Here is a 6,206-nt window from a genome sequence, read left to right on the forward strand (position 1 = left end):
CAAATGTTGATTTGAAATTTTTACTTATGACCCCTTAACTATGCTCAATTAACAACTTTTTGTTATTTATTATTATTCTTATTATGAATTATTTAAATATTATATTATATTCTTGTTCATAGTTGACTTGTACTTTCAGCTCCGTTGCGTCGAGCGTTGAAAGTTGGTTCATGTCTCGGTTTCGGATTTTCGAACGCCTTTTCGTATGCTTAGATATCTTGTACTTTATGTTTTGCGGCTTGTACTCTTGTCATTTTTAGACGTTATTCATCAATAAATTGAACCACTTGGATTGTATCTTGTACATTTGAGATTTTTGGTCATTTGCGTCTTCAAATCGTCGAATCTGCCTTTTATCTTCACCTTTTATTATTTAAACGAATATCACTTGTAAATAGAACAATTGCAACTAAAATCTTGTCTTTCTTGAGGAATAATGCTATGAAATATATGTTCGTTTTTAGCATTATCAAATATTCCCACACTTGAGCGTTGCTTGTCCTCAAGCAATATAGTCTTGAAATATACTAGAATCACTTCTTTATTCTTCACACTTTATACATCAGTGATTTCTATACGGCGGTATAAATAATGGTAGTAACGTCGTGGTTTACAATCCCACATGACTATAAAAATTTAGATCCATTAAGAAAATTGGATCTTTATGAAAACATTTGATCTTTTGAAAATTAAATCTAGCTTTTACCCTAGATAAGTTTTCTGGAATAACCCTTCACCGGTGTTTGCAAATTATTTTTGTGGGTTTGATGGGTTTCAGATTTGAAAATTTTAGCTCAAAACTTATGGTTTTGTGTCACCCACTTGCTATCCTTGTATTAGGAAAGCAACACATCCAGTTTACTTGCTCCGTATATTACCTTTTGATAAACTACCGTCCGGTTGTAAAGGAAAGCGTTGAACAAGCAACTCTTAAGGCAATGTCCCCTGACATGCTTTTAATTATGGTCTATAACGTGTCGGATGCAATTACTATCCTTGGTAGGAGCAATAGTAAAGCTCACCCTTATGATTTTTTGATTTGGCACAAGGTCCTGTCTTTGACCATATTATGCAACCACCGTTCTTACGGTTGACACCTGATTTGGTTCAGGTGACCTAATGAATTCCAGGTGAATTCCTAGGATTTTACGTTCAATGGAAGACAAGCTTTTAGTTGCAATTATCCTATTTACAAGTGATATGCGTTTAAATAATAAAAGGTGAAGACAAAAGACAGATTCGACGAATTGAAGACGCAAACGACCAAAAAGCTCAAAAGTACAAAGTACAATCAAAGTGGTTCCAATTATTGATAAGAAACGTCTCAGAATTACAAGAGTACAAGATATTAAATTGTACGCAAGGACGTTCGAAAATCCGGAACTGGGACCAGAGTTAACTCTCAACGCTCGATGCAACGGACTAAAAATTACAAGTTAACTATGTATATAAATATAATATAATATATAATTAATTATATATTATATATATATATATATATATATATATATATATATATATATATATATATATATATATATATATATATATTATATTTATATATTAAAACCGTCGGCAAAGAAGATCCAAAAAGGGATGAGCTGTAAAAGCAAACTCCGCGACTTGCGGAGTTTGAAGGGCAAAAATACCGCGACTCGCAGAGCCCCAAATTCTGAAACTGCCTATAAAAGCCAACGCATTTTGATCGTAAAAAAATATCCTTTAATCTCTCTATCTAAACGTATATATATATATATATATATATATATATATATATATATATATATATATATATATATATATGTATATATATATATATATATATATATATATATATATATTTTATATTTATATTTTAATTTTAATTTTAATTTTAAATCCTAATAATAAGGGTATGTTAGCGAATGTTGTAAGGGTGTAAGTCGAAATTCTGTCCGTGTAACGCTACGCTATTTTTAATCATTGTAAGTTATGTTCAACCTTTTTAATTTAATGTCTCGTAGCTAAGTTATTATTATGCTTATTTAATACCGAAGTAATCATGATGTTGGGCTAATTACTAAAATTGGGTAATTGGGCTTTGTACCATAATTGGGGTTTGGACAAAAGAACGACACTTGTGGAAATTAGACTATGGGCTATTAATGGGCTTTATATTTGTTTAACTAAATGATAGTTTGTTAATTTTAATATAAAGATTTACAATTGGACGTCCCTATAAATAACCATATACACTCGATCAGACACGATGGGCAGGGTATTTATATGTACGAATAATCATTCATTTAACCGGACACGGGAATGGATTAATAGTCACTAGAATTATTAAAACAGGGGTGAAATTATGTACAAGGACACTTGACATAACTGATAACAAAGTATTAAACCTTGGGTTACACGCAGTCGATAACCTGGTGTAATTATTAAACAAAGTATTAAAATCTTGTTACAGTTTAAGTCCCCAATTAGTTGAAATATTTGACTTCGGATATAAGGATAATTTGACGAGGATACTCGCACTTTATATTTATGACTGATGGACTGTTATGGACAAAAACCAGACGGACATATTAAATAATCCAGGACAAAGGACAATTAACCCATGGGCATAAAACTAAAATCAACACGTCAAACATCATGATTACGGAAGTTTAAATAAGCATAATTCTTTTATTTCATATTTAATTTCCTTTATTTTATATTTAATTGCACTTCTAATTATCGCACTTTTATTTATTGTTATTTAATTGCACTTTTAATCATTGTACTTTTTAATTATCGCAATTTTATTTTATCGCACTTTTATTTATTGCAATTTCATTATCATTGTTTATTTTACGCTTTAAATTAAGTCTTTTATTTATTTAATATTTTACATTAGGTTTTAACTGCGACTAAAGTTTTAAAATCGACAAACCGGTCATTAAACGGTAAAAACCCCCTTTTTATAATAATAATAATATTACTTATATATATATTTGTATTTTTATAAATTAAAACTAATATAGCGTTAAGCTTTGTTTAAAGATTTTTCCCCGTGGAACGAACCGGACTTACTAAAAACTACACTACTGTACGATTAGGTACACTGCCTATAAGTGTTGTAGCAAGGTTTAAGTATATCCATTCTATAAATAATTAAATATCTTGTGTAAAATTGTATCATATTTAATAGTTTTTCGTTGTAAAAATAAAGCTATTTTATATACACCTCGCATAACATCAAGTATTTTTGGCGCCGCTGGCGGGAAACAAAATCTAGCTTAAAAGCCGGAAGCGCAACTCTAATATAAAAAAAAATATTTTTATTTTTAGTTTACTTTTATAAAAATACGTTTTTGTAAAAATATGTTTTAAATATTCGAAAATATAAAAAGAAAAACAAAAATATAAATATTTTTAATAGTTTGTTAAATATTTATGTTTTATAAAGTTTCTTTATTTTTATTTTATAAAAATATAAGTTTTATTTAAATATTTTGTGTTTATTTAAAACATAAAATCAAAACCGAAAAAAATATATATATATAAATCTAGTTTTAAGATTTTTATTTATAAAATTATAAAATATTTCTATTTTTATTTTAGTTTTTAAAATATAAGTTTTATTAAATTTATATAAATATATTAATTAAATTTAAAACATAAAAAAAAATAATTACGAAACCCGTCAAACGAAACCACCTAATCTGAAATTTTATACCACGCGACTCGCGGAGTTTGTTGCCAGGTGTACCGCAACTCGCGGAGCCACCCTGACACGACCAGAAACCCTAATCGCATTAATTACGGAGTATTATTAATTATTATTATTAATAAACCCTTAATTAGTTAATTAATTTATTATTTAGTTTAAGTTTTAATTAATTTGTAATAATTAATTTTAATTAGTTTTATTTATATATATAAAAGTAATAGTTTTATAAAATAAATAATATAAAAATAATATTTTTATAAAAATTGTACTTTTTACAACTTTAAGTTTATTTTTATATTTTGTATCTTTTTATTTGTTTATTCGTAATATTTGTATTTTTCGCTCGTAATTAGTTTTAAGTTATAGTTTTTGCCATAATTATTTTTACTTCTAGATTATTAGGCTTGGCCGTAAAATCCCTTAAAAGCTTTCTCTTTAGACTAAGATTTAGGTGCTTTAGAATTTTGCGACGCCTTTTTAAGTTTTATTACCTTTTTAAGATATTGCCATTTGGGATATAGTTTTTCTTGTAAGCTTTAATATTTTTAGACGCAACTTTTAATTTTTAGTTTTTAGTTCCTTTTTAAGTTTTGACGCACTACTTTCTTATTTTTATTTTTCGACGCCTTTTACCTATGTATCAATTATCACTCCAATTAGTAATCTCAATTTGCAATTTTAATTTTAAGTTAGTGATAATAATAAGGTTGGGTTAGTCGAGTGTTTTAAAGTTTTATAAGTCACTCTTTTTCTTTCTAATTTTTCGACGCCTTTTATTTTTCAACCCTTTTCTTTTTCGACCTTTTTCGACGCGCTCTTTTTCTTTCTTATTTCTCGACATTCTAGTTTTAGGACTTAGAATTTATTCTATTTCTTCTCTAAATTTCTTTAAATTACGAAAATTTATTTTAAGTGGTTAAATTGATAGACATCAAAATTTTCTGGTTCGTAGTAATAGTTGGATTTGTACGTGGACCGGGTTATTGGAGCCAAACAGTACTCAAATATATTGAGACCAAACGAATCCTGCCCTTCTGCTGCATCTTTTGGCTATTCGAAACGTGAGCAAAATCAGAAAAGTCTATTAATTGGATAACTTATATAATTTTTCTTTCCTTTTAAAAACTAATAGGATATTTAGTGAATGCACCGAGCAAGACGTTCACCACCTTTTGTACGTTCACCACCTGTAACCAGATCAAGACATCTAGCAAACATTATCGCCGTTGATTTTTCTTTAGAATCGTCATCCAGTCGACCAAGTACTCCAATTCAAATTTCCGATAATCCATTTTTTGAACCCGATCTCACAATTGAGAATTCGGAGAATATTCAGGAACGATTCATAGATCCTGAACCATTAATTTTTCCTCCGGAACCACCAATCATTCAAACAGAGATTGTTGAGGAACGAACCATTAAATCAGAATCCTCTAGTGATTCAGATTCAACAAATTCAATCATGGAGAATCTGGAACCTTTAAGTATGGAAGACCGAATGAGAGCTAAACGCACTGGCCAAGGTCACACAATTACTCATCCAGACATTAATGCGCCAGATTATGAAATCAAAGGACAAATTCTACATATGGTGACTAATCAATGCCAATTTAGTGGTGCGCCGAAGGAAGATCCAAATGAACATCTTCGTACCTTTAATAGGATCTGCACACTATTTAAAATAAGAGAAGTGGAGGATGAATAGATATATCTCATGTTATTTCTCTGGACTTTAAAGGGAGAAGCCAAAGATTGGTTGGAGTCGTTACCTGAAGGGGCGATTGATACATGGGATGTTTTAGTTGAAAAATTTCTTAAACAATTCTTTCCGGCATCTAAAGCCGTGAGACTTCAAGGAGAAATTGTTACATTCACCCAGAAACCAAATGAAACTCTATATAAGGCATGGACCAGATTTGGAAAGTTATTGAGAGGATGTCCGCAACATAGTTTAGACACCTGTAAAATAGTACAAATATTCTACCAAGGATGCGACATCACTACAAGGAAAGACATCGATATAGCAGCTGGTGATTCTATTATGAAGAAAACAGAAACTGATGCTTACAAAATTATTGATAACACTGCTTCCCACTCACATGAGTGGCACCAAGAAAAAGATATCGTTAGATCATCTAAAGCAGCTAGAGCCGATTCTAGCCATGACTTAGATTCCATTTCAGCAAAGATAGATGCTGTCGAGAGACGAATGGAAAAGATGACTAAGGATATACACTCAATACGAATTAGTTGTGAGCAGTGTGGAGGACCACATTTGACAAAAGATTGTCTCAGTATTGAACTAACAATGGAACAAAGAGAGAATGTTTCATATCTAAACCAAAGGCCTGGAAATAATTATCAGAATAATTATCAACCGCCAAGACCGATTTACAATCAAAACCAGAATTATAACTTAAATGTTCCATACAACAACCAACAAGGTCCTAGCAATCAACAAGTATCCAATAATACTTACAATCAGCAAAGACCTAATTTTCAAAACAAA

This window comes from Rutidosis leptorrhynchoides, chromosome 4 (genome assembly GCF_046630445.1).
Source record: "Rutidosis leptorrhynchoides isolate AG116_Rl617_1_P2 chromosome 4, CSIRO_AGI_Rlap_v1, whole genome shotgun sequence".
Taxonomy (NCBI): Eukaryota; Viridiplantae; Streptophyta; class Magnoliopsida; order Asterales; family Asteraceae; genus Rutidosis; species Rutidosis leptorrhynchoides.